The 23934-nt window shown below is 34.8% G+C and overlaps 1 protein-coding gene and 1 long non-coding RNA gene across 2 annotated transcripts in view; one reads left to right on the top strand and one right to left on the bottom strand.

Moving 5' to 3' along the window:
• The window catches only part of LOC129049579 (uncharacterized), a 36318-nt gene extending 30285 nt beyond the window's left edge, over window positions 1–6033 (top strand). Inside the window, exons 3-5 of the long non-coding RNA XR_010136809.1 lie at window positions 3990–4099; window positions 5265–5400; window positions 5916–6033. This is a non-coding gene — a long non-coding RNA (uncharacterized LOC129049579). The remainder of the gene's footprint in view (window positions 1–3989; window positions 4100–5264; window positions 5401–5915) is intronic.
• GPC5 (glypican 5) overlaps window positions 1–23934 on the bottom strand; it is a 1453242-nt gene that overhangs the window by 515569 nt on the left and 913739 nt on the right. The gene's annotated exons all lie outside the window — the stretch shown is intronic.

The following is a 23934-nucleotide window of genomic DNA, read 5'->3' as shown; positions in this document are numbered from 1 at the left end:
TATGGCAGTGCAGAAGGGAAATGTGGGGTTGGAGTCCTCCCCGAACCCAGAGTCCTCACTGGGGCACTGCCTAGTGGAGCTGTGAGAAGAAGGCCACCATCCTCCAGACCCCAGAATGGTAGTTCCACTGACAGCTTGCACCATGCACCTGGAAAAGCCACAGACACTCAGCGCCAGCCTATGAAACCAGTCAGAACAGAAGCACTGTACCCTGCAAAGCCATAGAGGCAGAGCTTCCCAAGGCCATGGGAACCACCTTTTGCATCAGTGTCACCTGGATGTAAGACATGGAGTCAAATGAGGTCATTTTGGAACTTTAAGGTTTAATGACTGCCCTATTGGATTTTGGACTCGCATGGGGACTGTGGCTCCTTTGTATTGTCCAATTTCTCCCATTCAGAATAGGTATATTTACCCAATGCCTGTACCCCCATTGTATCTAGGAAGTAACTAACTAGCTTTTGATTTTACAGGCTCATAGGAGGAAGGGACTTGCCTTGTCTCAGATGAGGCTTTGGACTTGGACTTTTCAGTTAATGCTGGAATGAGTTAAGACTCTGAGAGACTGTTGGAAGGGCATGATTGTGCTTTTGTGTTTTTAATTGTAAGGACATGAGATTTGGGAGCAGCCAGGGGCAGAATGATATGGTTTGGCTGTGTCCCCAGCGAAATCTCAGATTGTAGCTCCCTTAATCCCCATGTGTCGTGGGAGGGACCTAGTGGAGGTAACTGAATCATAGGGGTGGGCTTTTCTCATGCTGTTCTTGTGATAATGAATAAGTCTTATGCAACTTGATGGTTTTATAAAGGGGCAGTCTCCCTGAGCATGCTTTCTTGCCTGCTGCCATGTAAGACATGCCTTTGCTCCTCCTTCACCTTCCACCATGATTGAGAGGCCTCCTCAGCCATGTGGAACTGTGAATCTATTAAACTTCTTTTTCCTTATAAATTACTCAGTCTTGGGTATTTCTTCATAGCAGTATGAAAATGAACTAATACAGAAGGCGATTGACTATGTATATTCCTACAACCTTGCTATGATCAATTAGTTCTGGGAGTTTTGTCAGTTCTTTCAGATATTTTACATAGACAATCATGTCATCTGAGAATAAAGACAATTTCTTCCTTTTCTAGATGTATATATTTCCTTTTGTCCTATAGCATTTGCTAAAGAAAAGGAAATAAAATAGATGCATATTGAGAAGGAAGTATTATATTTAAAAGTAGTATTTCTTCCAGTATGATGCTTAATGTTCTCCATTTCTGTTTCAATATTTTTGACCCATAGTATGTTTTTTTTTGTTGCTTAGGATTTCTATCTCTGTTTAAATTTCCCATCTGTACTTTCATGTTGTCTACTTTACGTATCCATTAAGAGCCTTTAGCCTATCAATCATGTTTGTTTAAATTCCCAGTCTGAAAATTCCAATATCCCTGTCATGTCTGCTTGCTCTGCCTCTTCAAATTGTGGGTTTGTTTCTCTTTTTTGCCTTTTGGTATGCCTTGCAATTTTTTCTTGATAACTGGACATGATGTAGCTAGTAGCATGTTGTAGTAAAAGGACCGCTGTAAACAGGTCTTCAATAATGCAGTAGTAAGGTGTCAGGAACAGGAAGCATTCTATAGTCCTGTGATTCAGTCTCAGTCTTTTTTTAAGCCTATGCCTCCGGACTTGAACTTCAGAAGTGCTTCTCAGCACCACCACCCCATAAATAGAAAAGGAAGGCTAGAGTAGGCTAAAGATGGGTATTTTCCTTTCCCTTTGTGGATGGTTAGAGTGGGCTGAGATTCTGTATTTCCCTTCCTCCATGTATGAGGATATAAGTGGCTGAAATTGGGCATTTCCCTTCCCCAAGGTTCTGATGAAACCCAAGAGGATAAGCTCTGGTTAAAGAGTTTCTCCTGAGTGCAAACCTTTCTAACAGAATGCTCTGGCATATTCTGAAGTGGTTTCTTTTCCTATCCCCACACCAGAATGATGAGGAGACTTTTCTCTGATATTTACTGAGAGAAGTGGGTAGAGTTCCTGGAGGTAAATCTCACAAAAGTGTGAGCTTCATTTTGTGGGTTCCCCTGGAGTTTTTAATTCTCAGACTTGTCTACTTTGTGCCCCACCAATTCATCAACTATATTTCAGGTTTGCAACCCCAGTACTCATTCCTGCCAAGGTTTTCAATGGTGAGACTCTGCTCTGGTAATCTGTGACCCAATGTATTCACTTGTCTGTCTCTCCAATCTCCAAAACAGTGAAGACAACTGTTTTCCATCACCTTTTATTGATCTAATAAAAGTTGACTTATCAGTCACTCCACTTTTTGCTGTTGTTAGAACAGAGTGGTGACTTATAAGTGGAACTGGAAACCAGAAGTCTCAGCACTTTTAATTTAATGAATGTTCTAGGAAAAGAAAGTATCTACTTTCTTGTCCTCTCCTTTTCATTAATGCAGAACCTATATAAGCAATCAAATTCAGTGTAACAGGGTGACTGTGAATAGCTATTTTATTGGACAATAGTCTTTTTCTATTTTTCTCTAATTTGTAATTCATTTCCAAATTATATTGAAATATTTGTAAGTGGTTGAAAATTATGTTCATTTATTTATGTTCTATATTAACAGCATTAATAGTCATTACATATGTTGATTGCTTATTGTACATTATGCTATTATTTCTCACAATATTTCTATTGAGTACCTGTTCCCATAACTCTAGTTTTATAATTGTGAAAACTAAGGATTGAGGCAGCCACATAAGTGAATTGTCATAGGCTATATTAGTATTAAATGAAACTAGGATGGGGTAAGATCCCTATAACTTTAAATTCCATGCAATTAACATTATTTTCTGTCAATCATCTTTATTCCTCACTGCTAAAAGCCACTTGTAGGTAAAAAACAGAGAACAGAAAAACATCACAGAAGCTATCAAGCCGATATCCTCAGTTTGTTTATTCTAGTCCCATTAGAAGTACTATATTGCAGAAGGTACAAGCAACATTCAAATATATCCTGCCTAACCTAGGAAGTTCAGTTTAACATTATGCATTCAACCAAAACTTCTGAAAATATATTATTTAAAAATCTGAAGGATTTCAAAGTTATTATCACAAAAGAAATAATTTGAGAATGTTTGGGGGACAGTGGAGGGGAGACTGCTGATGTTAGCAATGAACTGTTTGGAAAATATTTTAAAGATTTTTAGTGCTATAAAATGGGAATACAGAGTTTATACATTGAATTGCTTCTGTATTGTTGAAAACTGTAATTACTTCTTACTTTGCTTAGTAATTGAAATTTTATCCAGGGCTCCATTTTTTTCTTATTTTTTGTTATTGAATTGAAATGATAACAATAAAGAACCCCCAACTGAGTGAATCATGGTAAGTATGTAAAATACTCATCTCTAATGAAAGTTGTTACAGTCTGGCAAAGATCTGCGACCGTGGCTTAAATCAGACTGCTTTTTTGTTGAGAAAGTTTGACTGTGCTGATATAAAACGTGAAATGAAGTAAAACAGATATTCAGCTCTGCATTCAGACAAAAAAAAACCGTTATATATATTATTAATCTTTTTTGAGAAAAATTTTATCTCAAGTTGAGTAAATATTTATACCTGGAGTAATGAAGCACAACTAGGAGGGATTTTGAAATCTTACCAGTTGTTAACACAGCCAGTGTTTATATTGTGCTTATATTTGAACTAAATATCTCAGTTGCTGCTGTTTTGCTTTATAATTATCATGAATACAAAAACTGAGAAGACTATTTATTTTTCAATTTAGTTTTCTCTTTTGTGAAACTTCAAATTTCAGCATTCAACTTCTCATTATGTGACAAAGGATCCAGAGACAAAGAGAAGATCCAGATGAGAGAAAATAGCTTAAACCTGCAGACGTTATTCATTTAGAGAAGATAGAAACTGGAAGCATTCTGTAATAATTGTGCTTTAAAATATATTTCTACTTTGTTTTCTGCTTCACTAAACTTAGGATATAGTCATGTGCATTAAATGATTGAGGGGAAAAAAACGGAAAAATTGGATCATTGAAGAAATTATTCACTCAGACTTCACTCAAGACTGAGCAGAGATAATACACAGGTAATTAGAGATTCAACATGTACAGATCCTTATTAACGTATTTAAAAAAAAACATTTAGACCTTTTCTTGTTAAATTGCCTAAGATGAATTTGAAATGATGGGATCAGTAAAAATTAATTATAATTTAAGTGACCCTGAGCTATAAAATATGAAAATAACTGCCTGGTATTTTTGTTTAGAATCAATCAAATTTGAAAAATAAAAAGGATGGCAGGTTATTGTTCTGAAAGCAGAAGAAGAGGAAAGAGCAAGCCACTATGGAATGTCCTGGAGTGTGCTGGTCAGCCATTGTTGACCTCGGCTCCACCATGGCCCACACCTGAGTTAGGTGCTCTGTGTTCTGCAAGAGGTGGCCTGGTTTACCTTATTCCTAAAAAATATGTTCTCTCTAGATTCAGCGTCCTGTCTGGGAAAATTGACAAGATTCTTAGGAAAGATAATTACTCTTAAATAAAAGTAATACATAAATATGTTTTTAATAAAATCCAACATTTTAGAGGAGGTTTAAATGACAAATTCTCTTAACAACTTTCCAATTCCTGATTCTACTCTTGCCAGGTCAGGGAAACAATGCTAAGAATATTTTTACATATTTCTGCAATTTCCACACAATGAACCTACATACATTACCTGCTTAATATATGTAATCCTATGTAATACATAAGGATTACAATATACATGGAAATTGCTTGTTAGATGGATGAATTAAAGAAATAGTAAATGAAGGCCCAACCTGCTGCAAGAAATTGTTTCACCTCTAAGATATGACCAGATATGTTATTATTACTACTTCAGAATAACTGAGGTTAGGGGACTTTGGAGGAAAACTAAACAGAGGTAATAACAGAACTCTACCACTGGCAGCCTCCTTTAACCAATGAAGAGAGGGAATTTGGGGATTAGAGTTGGAGCAGTCCTACAACTTCCCTCCAGGCTAACTTGAGGCTTCTCAGTTTACCAACCTATTGCTAAACACATTCTCTTTTCTCCAAATGGTGATTGATGTTATTCCTGGGCTCTTAAGTATTCAATCAGCTTTCCAACAACTCCATTAGTTCTCCATCTGACTAATTAGGAAAAGTTGGCTTGGGGCATGAATATGCATTTTTTTTAAAAAAGTTTTGTTTGTATAACTTAAAAGTCATAATGTGTTTTCTTTCATAGAAGGAAAAGTGAAAAACATCAAAGCCTCTTCTAACTCAAAAACAATTATGGAGAGCACAGTTTGTTTTTCTAGTTGAAGTAAAGCACCCTCCTTGGGAGATCTTCACTCTTCACATCCTCATTTGATTACAGCCTGGTAAGCCAGAAAACTGTGGCTGTCCTATGATGTTTTCTTGGCCAGTGTTAACAGAGTCCTATCACCATGGTTTTCTTGCCATTGAAAAACTTCATGTTTTTATTTAAATAAACTCCTCAAATTAAAGTGAATGAATAAACACAGAGGGAAGAATGGCAATTCCCCTCTAACTTTTATACTATTTGAATTTTGTCTTATGGTGGCAGCAGAAACTAATAAGATGATACTGAGATAACCAAAGTAGTCCTTGATATGTGTTTGGAGGGGACATAGTTTGGAGGTTTGTCCCCTCCAAATCTCATGTTGAAATGTGATTCTTCATGTTGGAAGTGGGGCCTGGTGGGAGGTGATTGGATCATGTCAGTAGATCCCTTATGAGGGCTTAGCACCATCTGCTTGGTGATAAGTGAGTTCTCACTCCATTAGATCATGTGAGATCTGGTTGTTTGTACATCTGGGACCTCCATCCTCTCTCCTCTTGTTCCTGCAATTGACACGTGATGTACCTGCTCTAGCTTCATCTTCCACCATGAGTAAAAGCTACTTGAAGCCTCCCCAGGAGCTGAACAGGTGCGGATGCCATGCTTCCTGTACAGGCTGCAGAACCATGAGCCAAGTAAGCCTGCCTTCTTTATCAATTACCCAGCCTCAACTATTTCTTTATAGAGATTCAAAAATGAACAGGAGGAATGTTATAAGAAGGATGATTATAACTGCTTGACTCCTCTAGAATACTGCACTCACTCAAATTCTGAGTCCCTTCACTCTCAGAAATTTGAGGTCATAAGCCCTGATATAGTTTGTGGCATAAGCCAGTAGAGGGTGAACCTAGAAGAGAGCAAATCAGGAGTTGCTTGGCAGCTGAGCAAATAAATTCAAGGAGGAGGAAATGAAAAGCAACATCTGGTGGGGGAAAAGCACCGTGCCATTGTTTCAGAAGTCCTAAGTAGAGAGTCAGTTATGGATTAAAAATAATAACAATGAAAACAACTAGCCCCAAACCATAAATATATAGAAAACACCACAAAGACCAGAAAATTTGAAATAGGCACAGGTGCAGAACCTAAAGTAACACCCTGAAGTGTGGAACTTCAAGTGACAAGCCTTTTTGATTAACGTTTTTTCTTTCCATGAACACGGAGTGATGCGAATAAATTGCAAAAGACATGGACACCTTGGGCTAAGTCTGCTCCTAGTCGGGGTTAGTTTAAGGAGCACCATCTCTGGTACCTTGTTCCTTGTGTCATTTCGACAATGAACTCTGGTTTTCTTAAAATAAGCCACTCTAACCTTATAGCCTAGTTCCATTAATTGATTTACTCTTATTTCTCTATGTCTAAGACCTTGATTGATACTTTTCCTAATATTCCTGTTTACTTGGGACTAAAATTCAGACCTTTCTTACTTGTTCTCTTAGGAATAGACAAAAACTCTAATCACTCCAGATTCTATATCTGGTTCTGTTTGCATTTTTCTCTCTTTTGAGAACTCTCTATCTGGTTGTATATTTGCGTTTTGCAGTCCCCAGATATTTCTGTTGCCACACTCCATTTGCCTACCCAAGAAAATCACTACATAAGATTTTCACGTACTCCTTCCACAAATATAGATTGAAGATCTATTGTGATGTGCCAGGCATGTGCACATATCTAGAAGTACAAAGTGAAAAAGTCCTATTTCCTATTCTCAAGGTTCTCATTTTAATAAGAATCACTTGTTAACAACTCCATGAATCACAGTGCCACAAGAGGTGTACACAGAGCTCCTTTTCCCTGAAGCAGCACAGTAATATTTCCAAAAAGTACATTTCAAAGAGGATCAGGCCTGGCTAGGAAAAGTTTCAAAGAAGCCTGTGCTGGGCTTTGGATTTGAGCGAAAACTTTGCTTAGTGAAGACAAGATGGAAACATCTCTCAGACATAAAAGAAGTTGCACTGTTAGTGGCCTGGAAGAATGAGAAGGCTGTGTTTGGGAAGTGAGCAAGAAAGAGGAGAAAATGATGCAAGAAATGTGGTTTGGAGACAAAATAAGGGCTCTTTGAGTGTCATACTGAAAAGTTTTGATTTCGTTGTAAAAGAAATTGAGGAGCCATCTATAGCTTTTCAAATCAGAAATAGTACAGTTATGTCAGTGATTCACAGCGATAACACGAATGATGGTGCTAAAGACCACCGTGTATGTTAGGACCCTCACCAGCCCTCATTACTGGTTCTTCTATTATTATGTTAGCTATTGTAGAAATGAAACAGACTATTCTGCCTGCTCCAGCAGATGCACCGTTTTCCCTGAACTTGTCCTCCTGACCTACAGCCAAGGCAGCCGTTATTTTGATAGGTTGAGTACTGATTATAAGGTAAATCTTACCTTTCAAAATATCTAAGAGAACATGCTAATTTCCTGAACTAGACAAGTCTAATTTCCTCCAATGTGTAAGGTAGTAACACAGGCATGTGTAATACACAGCAAGAGAACAGAAAAGAGTTGAAAGCATTTTACAGTGGAAAGTGTTTTCAAAAGATAAATTGGGCTACCCTGAGAGTATAGCGGCAAGTTTGAATTAAGCAAGGACATTGCAAATTAAACCTGGGCGTTTGGCTCTTTGCTATCAGTTGGGAGCGAAAGATAATGATTTGAAGAAGGCAAAGGCAAAAACTGCAGTAAAACAGGTCTTAGTCCCTGAAGTGAAATATCATTAACAAGATTTTGTAAAGAGACCATGTTTCCCTGCTAGAAATCACCAAACTAGGATAAACATTAATTCTCAGGATGTAGTGAACAAAGAGAACCCTGAAACAGATTAGCTCAGGCAGATAGGGAGACAGGATGAAAATGTGAAGGCAGTATTCAAGGTGAGACTACACTGGTCACTGCAGCCAAGGTCATCAGCTGAGCAAGAGAAAAGTGTTTATGGCTAGTGAGGGGCATTCCTTCCTGACCATAGAGCCTGGTGCAGATGGTTGTATGACCTGGTGTCCTTGGGGAAGTTAATAGAAAAAGATAGTAAATAGAAAAATAAAAAAGAATCACAGGGAAGATTTAAAGAATTCCCCAAATTACTTTAGACAAATATGTTTCCTTTACTTGACTTAACCAGGTATTAAACTGGGCTCTTACGTTATGATCCCTGTTCATTTGTTCTTTGAAGAACTAGACCAGTTATTATAGTAGAAGCAAGTGGAAAAGGAGCTGTTATCCTACTGAAGTGCCTATAGTTTGCCAACTTGCAGAAAACATTATTTTCCAAACCATTGATGTTGCATTTTTTCATAGAAGTATAAATGTTCTATCTCTATTGTAAACATAATACAAAGACTAATAGATTTATGAGTTTTTAAAGCAATCAATAAACTGCCAACAGCAAACAAATATACAGACATATACATACTGGCTGAAGTTTCTATAAAAATATTAGTAAATTGAAAAAAATTTCAATAATTTTTTTAAATTCCCAGGCTATATACATGTAGGTTCTATATTAAAAGTTTTAGTGGGAGAAGAGAAGGAAATATAAAAACCCATACTTTCTCTTATTGTACAAGTCTGAAATTTTTATCATAGTCGTAGGATATACTTACCGGTAAGTAGAATTACACCTGAATGAGAACATCAGAAATCTGACCTTTTTTTTCCTTTTCTTTTCATAGATAGCTTTATTCTTCACTCAGGGTGGCAACATCTACATAATACAGTAAATAATATTTTTCACCTAAATGATCTCAATTATTTTGAAAAATCTTAAAATCACATCTGTGATTCAAGGGTTCCTGATCAAACTGACTCTGGAAAGTCTTATTTTAATTAAAGTACCACTGACATACAATGAACTACACACATTTAAATGTACCATTGGATAAGTTTAGCATACATACACACTTCTGAAACCGTAACCACTCTCAAGATAATGAACCTATTCATCAATCCCAAAAGTATAGTGAGGCCCCTTTGTAACCTCGCCCCCTCTGTGCCTGGCCTCGTTCATAGGAAACTACTGATTTTCTGTCACTCCTTATTGGTTTGTAATTCTTAGTCTTTTATATAAATGAAATCATAAAGATTTTTGGCCAACTCCTTTCACTCAGCGTAATTAGCTTGAGATTCATCCACTTTACATTGTGTACCGAGAGCTCATTCTTTTTTATTACTAAGAAGTATTCCATTGTGTGGCTCTACTACAGTTTGTTCATCCAATCATCTGTTTGCCAAGTGAAAGGACATACCCTATGCTTCCTCCTATTACCATGTCTTCTGTTTCTCCTCTTGATATGCTCCACCACAGTGAATACAATCATCCTCAAGAATCACAACAACAGAGCTAATCTAATTGGTTTCTGGTACTGTATATTCATTTAGGATATAATGACAGGAATAACACAGCAACTGTGGGAGTATGTTGGATATTTGTTTTGCCTCCATTTAGCAAGTTCGGTTTGACTGGTGTCAATGTTATTACAATCTCCATGATCTTCTTCATTTACTTTATCCAATCTGAATCAACATGTACTTTTAAAGGCATTGACTGTCCCTTCACTTTCCTCTGATCCATAGTAACTTTCTATATCCACTTAATTATATTAAAACCATTAGATTGATGTGTATACGGAAACTCTTATTAATCTGAGAATATGTATAAACATGCTTCGGTTTTATATATGTGTATATATACCTACGTGTGTGTGTGTGTGTGTGTGTGTGTCAGAAGTTATTAAAGGTATGTTCTCTCCTTCAGATAGACTTCCATTCGGAATCTTCCTTTGTCTCTTCCAAACATATAACATATTTTACGTATTTTGCAAAATCACTTTTTCCTTATGCAAATTAAATGATGTAATCATGCTCTCAGTCTATAATTTTTTCAGATTTGTTTTATAGAATATTAAATATTTTGGGGGTGCCAAGGTAATGATAAACTATTTCAAGAATGACTCTAAAACTGATCTTGGTCGAAGTCTGTCTCCTTTTATTTGTGAGGTAGAAATCTATGATAGCATTTTCAGATTTCTAAAATCACTGTAGCAAAAATGTTGAGAAAGTCACTAACATAATAATAAGTAGAATGATATATAGTACAGCTATATATCTACATAATGTAGTACTACATAATGATATGCAGTACTACATAACGATATGCTATACTACATAATGATATGTAGTATGGCTAGTCCATTGAATGTGACTTTCAGTTATTTATTATGCCAACCAGACATTTAAAATATTTTATCTTTATTAAAACATGAGAACTTTTGTTTTCTGTTAAGATACTCTTAGGCATTAATATTCAAGTATGGGGGTTTTTGTTTGATGTTGGCCTACAGCAAACATTCTATACCTAATCATAAAACAGAAAGCAAATGTGTTTCTAGAAAAATGTACTTTATCCCTCATCACGCATGTCATTTTGTCCTCTGTTTAAGAAAACTACCACCACCATTTGGGGGTTAACATTGAAAATATCAAGCAATAGAGGTTTTTGGTATTTCACACTACCAAAAACATTCATTCCACAAGTATGACCACATACTGCTTTCGTTAACGTATTAATTTTCATTATTTTTAATTTTATGTTACTCTATCCTATATATGCAAACATACTTTACTGTGATGTGTGTTCCCTGTCATATTATAAAGTAAAATCTGCATGAAAGGAATAATTTTTCTTCACTGACTTATTCATTCATAAATCTTCACTAAGTAAAGCCAGAAAAATCCATAGGTTACACTTGACATGATTGAATATCTTGAGAAAGGAGGATGTTACTATTTATAAACAGAAACTACATCAAAACAACATAGAACACACAATACAGCAGGCAAAAGAACACTGTTAAAAACCAACTCATCTTTATGGAATTTGTGTAAAGTACTACCTTTTTGATATGAGTCATTATCATATAGCTTGAAATTAGATATAACTAATGGATTCCTGTTTTCCAATACCCTAATATATCACCTATATCTATGAATTATATTTTAAGTACATTTTGTATATGAGAAATATGAATATTAGAACAAGTGACTCATTTATTGATTTATTGATTTTACAAACTCTTAATATTGGGAATCATGCATAAACAATCATTCCACTTCTTAAAAATTTTTGGTCTTTCTTTTCTATTCAAGTCCAATTTTAAACACAAAACTTGTATTTTACCATTAGACAGATTAGAGATCCAGTATATAAGTAAAAATAAATTGTTATTTTGAGGAGATAATACAATGTGCATAAAAATATATTATATATGCCTACATTTATTAATTTACATAAGAAATATTAAATGCCTAAAGCATGCCAGCTCTTTTAAATATTTTTTCCTCATCTAATCAGCTCAAACTAGTTAATAGGTATTTTTTCCCCATATTTTACCAAAAATACATATACAACATGTACATGTACATACACAACATATACATATATATGTAGCTGTTATATATGTATGTATTTTTATATATGTATGTTGTATATATATATGTTGTATATGTATGTATTTTTTGGTAAAACATGGGGAAAAATACCTATTTTGTATATGTATTTTTTTTTTGTATATATGTCTTCCCTAAGTACCAAAAATACTAAGTACCTTGTTTGGATGCCCAGAAATAGTAATTAATGAAGTTGATATTAAAACTGTGATTTCTTCGATTTCATAGACTTATTTTTTTCATTCCACTGCTTCCTTCAGAGCATGTTAAATTATTAAAAGATCAATATATAGATTATATAATATAGATTTTAAGTATTATATATTTTTTAGGAAGGTTGATAGTAAGATTGAATTTCTCCTTTTGTGTAGTTCATAAATTTCCTTGCCTTTTTTGTCTCCTCCTTCTCTTTCCCTGACAGGTAGAGGGCTGATCCAAAGCTTGACTGCACTCCCCTTTTCCTGGTGTGAGATGCAGATGCTTCCTTGTTAGTGCAAGGGCCTTTTCTTGTTTAAATAATGCTTGTGATGGTAAATTAAATGATAATTACCTGATGTGGCAAAACTCATTAGAGGGTAAATTGAGTCTTCAAATCATTTTGTTCATGACATAAATTGAGCACGGAACCTTATTTCTTCAACAATGAAAGGCACACTGGACTTCAGCTTATGAAATATATTTCTACTTAAGATATTTCATTACATACACATTAAAATGTTAATAAATTTATAAGTATTTATTGAATGTCTATTATGTTCATAGCATTTCAGTTCGTCTATAGACAATAGCAAAGAGATGCAATCCAGCTAGTGAGACTGCATTAAGCAATAACAAAACATATGAGCCTGCGCGTGTTCTTTCATTCTGTTTAGAATGCCAGAATTTTCCAGTAATTTCTTCAGGTTTCTACAGAAATTATTTTCCAAACTATGTTTTATTTTAAGATTTCTCAAAAACACTACCTTTTCTTTTTCATACAATTGTGGTCAAATGTCTCATATAATTTGCCTTTTTTTTCTTTTTATTTTATGCCCTAAATTTAGCCAGATCTAGTGTTAGCTCACAATTTGTGAACTTTTTTTTCCCCATTCACCATCTACTTGGTTAGTTGCTTGCTCATCTCTCCTTTAAAGCCATAACTAAAGCTCTGCACTTACTATATGCATGACCTGTACAAGTTATTTAACCTTTGTATGCCTCAGTTTCCTCACTTGAATTAACAGAGTTTATATATTAAGTTTCTTTTATTTAACTTTTAAGGTCAGGGGTACAAGTGCAGGTTTGTACATATTAATTTTCTTTGTACTTCTAAGATTGGCTGATATGTCATGCATTACATAAATTTTTGTCACAGGAATAAATTCATTTAATTATTGCTCAGGTTATAAATTGAAATGAAAATATAGATTCTTTAAAGTTACAAAGACTGTTTTGCTATTATTATATTTATTTCTGATTGTTGATATAAAGTATGACAACTAAAACTATTTCAAAGAAAGTGGACCAGCAATACAACATATTTTCTCAAACTCCTCTAAAATGTTTGAAAGAAAGAAAATAAATACAATGAACATGTAAGTTGAATTACAACAGAAAATAAAGAAATTCAGCAGCATAATCAGGATACCATAACTTATAAAGGCATGAGGAAGAATCTTTGTTTCTGGATGTTTTTCCCATCAATAATTTGATTTGACTAATAATTCTATTGTATATATGTACGTATGTATGTATGTATGTTTGAGATGGAGTCTCGCTCTATCCCCAGGCTGAAGTGCAGTAGTGTGATCTCAGCTCACTGCAACCTCTAACTCCTGGTTCAAGTGATTCTTCTGCCTCAGCCTCCTGAGTCAGGCTCCTGAGTAGCTGGGATTAGAGGCATGTGCCACCACACCCAGCTATTTTTGTATTTTTAGTAGAGATGGGGTTTCAGGATGTTGGCCAGGATGGTCTTGCTCTCCTGACCTCGTGATCCACCCGCCTTGGCTTCCCCAAGTGTTGGGATTACAGGCGTCAGCCACTGCGCCTGGCAATAATTCTATTTTAGACTCATCTTTAACTTCAGGTCTTTTCAATTTATGTATTTCAAAGTTTTTGTTTTCTTTATCTTACATGTAAGTGTAATTTACTTAGAAATGCACTGCTATAACAGCATAACATTAACCAAACCAATAATATATTTATCTACAAAGATTTTTAAATTGGCATGTTGTCAAGCCATCACCATGTGTTAAAAGGTAGCCTGAGTAACTTACTCCAGAGATATCTTCCACATACTTTTTAGGAAGGTAATTTCTAAGAATATCCTACATTGTATGACAGGAAAAAAAATCTGCAGTAATTTGCTAATATCAAGTAAAAGAACTCATATAAAATTTCAAATTTAATAAGATACCAGGGATTTATTGACAAGGGTCAAAGATTCAAGAAGAATGTTGGTTATATATTTGGTAGATCATTATTGATTTTTAAAATCCACATTTAAAAAATCTTCAAAACAGTCGTTTTTCATAAATCATGTGGTGGTTCAAAATCTTGAAAACAACTTTGTGTAAGTTCAAGACATTTGGGGGCCCTAATTAATTTTCTGTCTTACAGTATTTCTAGTTGTTAATCAGATTTGGCATTTGCCTTATGTTTAGATAAGAAGGTTGCTGCTTTGATTAGAAAGAGAGATTTTAGACCAAAGTATATTTTCCCTTATCAAGGGTCATTAAGAAATAAGGCATCCAACAAAAGACAAGCTGGAACTCATTAGTTAGCTTAATAAAACACTTATGAGGAACACTATGTACTAAAGGAATGACTATATTTATATGGCCTTTAAACAAAGCAAAGCCAAAAATTACAAGCAAAATGACATAAAATGGATTGAAAGGTAAAAGTTGAACAGCTAGAAAAACCACCTGCATGTCATTATGCTATGTATTATAGAAAAATTAAAAAAAAAAAGAAATATGTTTTTCTTCAATGGAGTAAACTAAGTCTTTATAAAATTTATTTAATCCTATATCAAATTTTAGTCAGCACAATGGCTGATGTTTGGGTTTTGATTTTAACTTTCCCTCAAGTGAAATATTTGAGATGAGAATTTAAGTTTCCTAGATTGTTAAATGTAAAAATGCATGAAACTTCATTATGCTAACATGCCTTTACATTTCTTTCATACTTGGGAAGAAACTTGAGAGCCATAGCAAAAGAAAGTGACAGTACTTTTAATCCTAATGTATAAGCAATATCCTGCCTTCATTTTTTTTCTAATTCAGACTACCAGATAATTTCTGTTGTTCAAAAATAGGTACATTAATTACTTTGAAGTAGAACTGTTTATTAATATGTGCTAATGATTCTTAAACTAGAGAAAAATATATGGAGGTTGAATAAGGTAAATGAAGTTAAAGATCAATAATTTTCATTATACACACAAAGCAATGACAAATTAAATGACTAATGTATATATTGTTTCATGCTCTAGAGCACTTGTTTTCATAGCTGGTTGACTTAAAAAATGGAATGGGATTTGGTACAAGATTTTTAAAATTTTGAAAATTCTCTCTGGAAAATCATGGCAATAACAATGTGGATGCACTATATGTATAACATGTGTGATACATAAATGTATGAAAATACCTAACAACAGGCAAATGGTGTATGCTTCATCAGTGCAAGCTACTTATTATATTAAGAAGGTAGCTTATTTGCCTAAACAAAAAATCAATTATCACTAGAGTAATCATAAAATGCTAGCCTGAGAAGGTTCAGTATTTATGTGGAATATATGAAGGCTGTGCTGATGTGCCAGACAACCTGTGTAGGTGTGTAAGTGGATCATGCTTTAGATATGAGAAGTGGTTCACAGTGGAGGGTAGGGGTAAGTGATCTTATAAAGAATACATTTCCATATTAATTCATATTTTCTAACTGAATTCCTTTTTTTTTTTTTTTTTTTTTTTTTAGTTTTAGAGATGCATTCTCATGGGGAAAAAAAAATACATTGGCCCCAAATTGTAACAGAGCTCACAGTTAAGATTCCTGATGTTTTTACAGGAGTGTTCTACCTTAGGCAATGTAAAATACATGTATATTTAATCAATAATATCAATCTTGAAAAAGTGAGAAAACAATCAACTCTACCAATTGCATATTCAAATCCTCACTTGTTAGAAATACAGCAGATATTATTTCCACTTTCATGACAGTTTTTTCTGACTAAGAGCAACCTGGATATTTATACTGCTGCCCTGGCTGAGACATTCTTTCAGTTTCCACCCTTCATCCCACCAGCTGGAAGAGAAAATAGAGACTGCCTTGCAGATAATGTTTAAGGGTCTTTGCCATACTCTCTTCTTCAATTAGCCCCTGTGTCTTTCTTTCTTTTATTCATTCCACCAACCAAACAACAAACACTCACTGAAAGTATCCTCTCTGCCAGATACTGCATCAGTTTCTGGGGATGTGGAATAAAACAACAACATTTATGAAACAAAACAAAAACAAACAAAAACCCCCCAAAAATCCACATCTACCCTCTATTCAAATATTTCAGAGATTAGTGGGGACACATATAGGAATGATAGTACCTTGTGATCATTTCTACTATAAGAACATATATGCAATTCTACAGGAAAACATGAGAATCAAAGACCAAATTTATAACATTAACTGATTGATAACTGATAACTGCTTATTAAGATGGTATGGAATCATGCATCCCACATTAAGCAGAAACAGTATTTCTATTCTTAAAATATATGTACCACTGGTGTGCTGGCACTTGTCAAGGGTTTTGGGAGCCAGTGATTAAACACAGGCATTAAAAAAAAATAAATTAAGTATACTTACAATTAAGTAATTTATAATAAATCAAAGGCAATACATACTCAAAAATCACAGCTTCCTAATTATTTGTTATATTTTACAATTATCTATGCTCTGGAGGTTATTTAAGTCTATATGGGGGAGATAATGTAGAAGGCTGTGTTACTACACATTTCTCCCTTACTCCACATTAAGTGATGACATATTGGAAATTTGAAATCAGCCATGATAGCAGTGTTACAACACAGGTATTGGCAAACACTGCAATTCAGGTGTGTGGTGTGTTCTAAGCAAGCCAGTTAATACTTTTCAGCACACCACTGATGGCACTCAAAGCAACACAACTGATTCACAGTCATATCAGTAGTAAAAATAAAAAGTGAATGGAAAAGATGCTAAATCAAGTTGATTTTTATACTTAAAGATGTCTTGAACATAAAACTTCAACAAAATAAATGTAATTTTCAAACAGTCCAATTTGAAAAGCTTCTATCAGGCAAATGAGGAATTTTTAAGAATATAATTTTCACCACTTTCAGTAGTAACTTTCTGATAGGAGACCACCAAACCTATATTAATCATTAACTTCTGAAATATAATGTATCCACTGAACTTCATTCACCAGAATTGAAGTTTGTTAACTTGAAATGCTTAAAATTTTTATACTGTCGAGGTATTCCAGAATGCTTTAACAATTAGAGGAGCAGAGTCCAAAAAATGTTAACTGGAATATCTTTCAAACACAGAAAAGGGGCCGGGTGCGGTGGCTCATGCCTGTAATCTCAGCACTATGGGAGGCTGAGGCAGTGGATCATTTGAGGTCAGGAGTTTAAGACCAGCCTGGCCAACATGGTGAAACCCTGTCTCTAGTAAAACATAAAAAAATAAAAAAATAAAAAAATTAGCAGGCATGATTGTGCATACCCGTAATCCCAGCTTCTCAGGCGGCTGAGGCATGAGTATCACTTGAACCTAGGAGGCTGAGGTTGCCGTAAGCCAGGATCACACCACTGCACTTCAGCCTGGACAACAGAGTGAGATTGTGTCTCAAAAAAAAAAAAAAAAAAAAAAAAAAAAAAAAACGGAAAAGGTAAAAACAAGAACACATGAAGCGTAAATCACATAAAATCTTCTCTTCTCTTTTTCATTTTCTATTATCCTGAAACTCTCAGAAAGCCTTCCCTCTCTTTGAATAACTCTCTTTTCACCCATTATCTTGGACCCTTTTCCCACCCTTCCACTCAGAGCATTCCAGACTGATGACAAACACCCTCCCCTTGCTGCCAATGGCCCCTGGACACTAGGGTCTGATGTCAAAGGCACACTATCTATCATGATGATGACTTTTATCTCAAGAATCCTGGCCTTTGGGCGACTTCCCACATACATTACTGGGGGTTGGAGAAGGCTCTGGACAAAGGCACATTAATAATTTTTGGTCAAAATAACAATGTAAACTTGGACATATCTAACATTTAGAAATATGGGAATTTATGAATATAATTGCTTGTAGTATGATTTGAAATAGAATTTGCTGTAGTTTATTTTTAAGATAGAATAAACAAGAAAGGTCCTATGCAGAGAAAAGATAACAGTTCATTAGCACATTATGGAGAATACAATATAATGTATTTCACATTCAGAAGTATAAACAATTTATGAGTAATTAAGAGAAAAACACCTTGTATAAAAATTTTAGGTAATTAAAAGTAACTTGCAACAAAAAACATAAAAGAAATAAAGCTCAACGTCAAAATTTAACCCAGAACCCCTTTTCTCATTTAGAATATTATTTTTAAAACTCTGATGCAGATACATATATAGTTTTTCTTCAGAAAGTTTATCTTGAGTTACTTTATTAAATGCAATGAAATTCTTAGAAAGAATATAATTTTGTTTAATTCCTTACACATTTGATATATTACTTAAAGTCTATTAAACAGGCCCTCGGTACTTATTCAGTAAAATTAATAGGCAGAACTCATACTGTGTCCTTAGTTTTATTGTACTTTTCTTTATGGAAAGCTATTTAGTAAAAAATAATTTGAAAAATCTAGATACTTAGGCAGCTATCACTTCATGGCAAAAAAGTAATTATACTGAAAGCCAAGTAAATATATGAGTGTACAAAATGTGACTGCTTAATGCTAAAAGCTAAATAGATTGCTGCATTAAGGAAAGCATAATTATCTGTATATTTGTCATTCTTGAGTATTAGCTTTCCTCCTAATTTTTGAGGAGAAAATCAATTATTTTATACTTAGTTATCCTGAAGGTATTTAAAATTAAAATCACAACCATTTACTGGATAGAAAGAAAAAGGTGTTGGTCAGCAATTTTTTTTAAGTTTATATAATTACTATTCTGATTTTTATTTTTCACGGGTTTCTATTACAGTCTCTTACTGATCATTGCATTCTCAGCATTATACACCGGTTAAGATGTGAAAAAGAGAGAAGTGTAATCAATGAGGAGAAAGATTTTAATTACAGTAAAAACCCTCTAATCGAATTCTATCTGACCTGTAGTCAATTAGTTGAAGTCAGTTAAAGTGGGGAATTATTTAAATATTATACATGAACAACTTATTCTTTTCTCTTGTATTAAAACCATGTAAGGGTTATACCTATTTACTAGTCTTTTAAGGTAAGGCCAACCAAGTCTTTTTCAATATCTTCACTGAATAACTGAGTTGTCTTTGCATAAACCACACCACAGCAATCATCTTTTTATTCTGATTTTACTTTCTTTAAAGTACAGCCAAAAATAAAACACTTGAAAAATAGTTTGAAAAGAGTCCTTACACATTTACTAATTGTTTTTCCAATCCATATCTCATCCAATGAAATTCTTTTAGCAGTTTGTCTTGATTGTATTGTCCTAAAACTTGAGTTTACATTTTCATAAGAAAATATCTCTGAAGTTTCCCTTATTCCTTCATCCTTAAGTTTTCATATTTCACTAAACTAGACACTTGTAGGACAGAGACCCATGACCAAGACACTTGAGAACAAAGACAACCAACTGACTTCGGAAAGTACAGAGTTCAGGAGGTTGACAGGCAGAAATGATTGGGGCTTTTCAAACCCTGATGCCCAAATCACTATGGGTATGAGTCAGAAGGTTTTCTAGAATGAACAGGGAGACTGGGTAGAGTCTCTAAAGTAGCTAAAATTGAAACTTGAGAGGGAGTCCTTACCAATTATTCCCATCTGAAAACAGAAGATGATTGAGGAGCCCAAATTATCCTACCCAAATCTCCCCGAAAACCTCCCCAGTCCCATTGCTATTACTTTAGTCTCAGGAACCACAGTCTTGCTCCTGGGGTTATTCCAGAACTTCCCAAAGAGAATTTCCCCCTCCATCTATAACCTTCCAAGTATATCGTAACCCAGAAGTTAATTACCTTTTATTAAACCTTATCTAATTATGTCACCCTTGAAGTTAAAACAATTTCTCTCAATTGAGGACACTCTTCTGGGCCAGGAGCAGTGGCTCATACCTGTAATCCCAGCACTTTGAGAGGCCGAGGCAGCAGGATCACTTGAGCCTAAGAGTTCGAGACCAGCCTGGGCAACATAGCAACACCCCATCTGTACAAAAAAGCGTTAAAAAATTAGCTGGGCATGGGACACATGCCTGTAGTCTCAGCTACTCAGTAGGGTGAGGTGGGAGTCTCGCTTGAGCATGGGGGGTGTTGAGGCTGCAGTGAGCCATAAACATGCCGCAGCACTCCAGCCTGGGTGGCAGAGCAAGACTAGGTCTCTGAAAATAAATAAATAAAAATAAAAATAGAACACTCTTCTGGACACTTACTCAGTTTCTCCTCTCTGGTCTTCATCTGCAGAATTTAATGTATCCGATGTCTACTTACAGTTATTTCCCTTACATCCTGGAGTAGATGGATTGCGTTATTTCTTTTCACATTCCTATAGAAACACATTCTGTCCCACAACATGACTGGAATTGGCCTTTTTCCATTTGCTGCCCCAGTGATGCTACACATGGAATGCCTAAACAACTGTGTTTAATTAATCAGAGAAAACAGATAAGTGGCAAAATAATACGATGAATAAATACTCTTAGAATTACAGTTACTATTCAGTAACTGCCATATGTGAAAGCATTTAACACCGTTTCTCTCATCTAGCGAAGTATTATTCAACTTCATCTCTTTGGGGTGTGACTTACGACAGAAAATAATTTTGCTACAGTTATTTCTGTAGTTGAGTTTTTCCTTCCAAAGTTGGGGACATAACTTGAAAATATTTTGAGAGTCTAGAAGGTGTAAGAAACTGACACAAGCTGTGACAAAAGGGATTCAGAGAGAGAGAGGAAAGGTACAAGATACCTGGCAACCACCTAGCAGCCCTTGCTTCCAAGAAAATTCAAGAAAAAGACATGTGTGGGTGAAAAAAAATAGAAAGTATTGCAATATGACATGTGATATAATTCTCTCCTCCATTTGTCTCACAAAACCTCACAAAAAAAAACCTGTGTACCTCCATTATTTCACAGTTTGTATGCAATTTTAATGCAATTAGTGTTTTGAGGTAATTGGTAGAGTGACTCATGATGAAACCGGCCTCACGACCGGCTAGACAGGCAAGATGAGTGAACATTTATCTAGGTGGTTATTATATCTGGATATGGAAAAATCTCTAATTTTCTTCACTCTTGTGTGAAAATAGCATTCTGGTGCTAAAATGGAGCAATCGGTAAGAGTATAGGAGATAAAAGAAAGGTGTCTAAACAGGACTCCTGCCTAGGCCCAGATTAGGATATTTAGACATTAGGAAAATGGATAAATTCTGGAGGGGGAGTAGTCCTTAACTCTGATTAGCTTGTGTTCATGAGAACAGACCAGGGACTGGGGTTTGGAGGCTCATCCAACAATTTGATGGAAGTGTCCTCTATAGCCTCTGTGTCACATTGCTTAGGCAAAACAGAGACTGGCTGTATGAAATCTTTTGGCCAATGCAAGGGAAACAACTTCTGGCACAATCAGCAAAAAAGACCCTCAACTTCTAGAAACAGTAGATTTTGGATACATCATTTTGTTTTAGTAATTATTTCTCTCATTTCTGCTATGTTGCTTTGTCACAAATTACTTGTAAATGTCTGAAGTATACAAGGGTCTTTGTCCTTGGGTAAAATTCAGACTATGTGAGTTTCAGGTATAAACTATACTGGGTAGATTGAGATTTTTAAAAGTCTGTTTACTCTCCTCAGCTTTGTTCCCAGGAATCAATATTGGTTTGTTATTTCTTGGAAAGTGGAGAACTGGCATGAAGTTCTACTTCAGTCACCTCTGCTGGCTAGAAAAATGCTCATGTATATGAGCTGCTTTGTTGTAATTTTCTCTCTCTCTTATTCATATTGGCTTTCTTGTTCTACTTTCTTTGGCCATAAAACATTTGGAATTATCATTTCAGGGAGAGAGAGAGGTGACAGAATTTTGTTATATAGAAAACTCACTCTTTATATGAACAAGTAGGTGGTCCACATCATTAAGTAGGTGATCCCCATCATTAACTCCACATTGATATTTGAATTAAACATTAATAAGTCTTCCAGAGGTACTACAGGCAGCCCATTTCCTCAAGAAATGCATTTTGAAATTAATTAGTGGTAATGAAATTTATTACCCATTTGTATTACAATAACTAGTTAATTCCTATACCACAGATGACATTTCAGAAATCGCTTATGTATTGGACATTATAATCAAGAAATGGAAAAAATTTCAAAAATGTAATTCATGAGATTGAAGTCATTAAACAGAAATGTTACTTGTTAATAAAAAATGAAGATAAAATTACACTCACAGACAATTTTTTTTCTAATTTAACGTGAAGATCACTATGTCCATGCCACTTTAATATGTCAACAAATGACAATTTTATGATGAATTTTGAAAGAAATTTTAGAGGAGAGGAAGACTTGATGGATTTCATTCAACTATTAATCAATATTCAGTGTAAAATATTAAGCAGTCATTTAAATTATTAAAATAATATTTGTTGAAGGCAAAATATAAAATAGTCCAAATGTGTACAAAATGAAAATAAATGCCTTTCTCATGTAATCAACCTCCTTTCATTATTTTTTGACATAACCACTGTTATGAGTTTATCTTTTCAGAATATTGTGTAACACACATAGAACCTTAGTTTTGCACAAATTATTTTGATATACTCTCTTATAACTTGTTTTTCCCCCCCCACTCAGCAGTATGGACTATATCATGTATCATATAGTCCATCAGCACACACATCTTGAATCTTTTGGAAAGAGAAAAGTGAAAAGAAACTGGAGATGTTCTAGAAAGAGGAGTTGAAGAAAGGCTTTGAAATCCATATTCTTTAAAATCTTGAAATATTTTAAACCTAACTTAGTCTCACCAAGGCCCATGTAACCTCTTAAAAAAGTAAATCTTATCTCCTCATTGTCATGGTTAAAACCTTTTAATAACTTATTTAAAAAGCAAAGCCTCTTTAAATAAAGATCAAAACCCTTTAGGTGGTCAAAATAGCAAGATTTGTTGTTCCTATATTATCTGACTTACTCCATTCTCTCCTTGTTCTCTCAGCTCTGCTACCTCTAAATTCCAGGTAATTCTCTGCTCCTTCTCTTTCAAGGGTCTTCACACATGCTTTTATTCAGCCTGAATTACCTCACCCTTTGCTTACCTTACACCATTTTCATTCTACAGACATCAGCCAAAGCTTATTCTCCCAAAGAACAATTTGCTAGTGATATGGTTTGGCTGTGTCCCCACCCAAATCTTGTCTTGAATAGCTCCCATAATTCCCACATGTCATGGGATGGACCCAGTGGGAGGTAACTGAATCATAGGGGTGGGTTTTTCCCATGCTGTTCTTGTGATAGTGAATAAGTCTCCTGAGATCTGATGGTTTTATAAAGGGAAGTTACCCTGCACACACTCTCTTGGCTGCTGCCATGTAAGACATGCCTTTGTTTGTTCTTTACCTGCTGCTATGATTGTGAGGCCTCCCCAGCCATGCTTAACTGTGAGTCAATTAAACTTCTTTCCATTATAAATTACCCAGTCTTGGGTATGTCTTTATTAGCAGAGTAAGAACTGACTAATACAAGTAGCATTGAGATGAAATCAAATTCTGCTCCTATGGTTTCCCTTTTATAAAATGCATAGTGAGTAATTGAATAAATAATGTATGCAGTTGTTAAATAGCTAATTCCTCTAGCAGAAGATAAACGCAATTCACCTTCTGAAATGTCCCCAAAGGGCAGGAGCCATCTTCACTGCTCTTTTCTC

This window comes from Pongo abelii, chromosome 14 (assembly GCF_028885655.2).
Source record: "Pongo abelii isolate AG06213 chromosome 14, NHGRI_mPonAbe1-v2.0_pri, whole genome shotgun sequence".
NCBI lineage: Eukaryota > Metazoa > Chordata > Mammalia > Primates > Hominidae > Pongo > Pongo abelii.
This window is presented reverse-complemented; position numbering and strand designations above follow the sequence as displayed.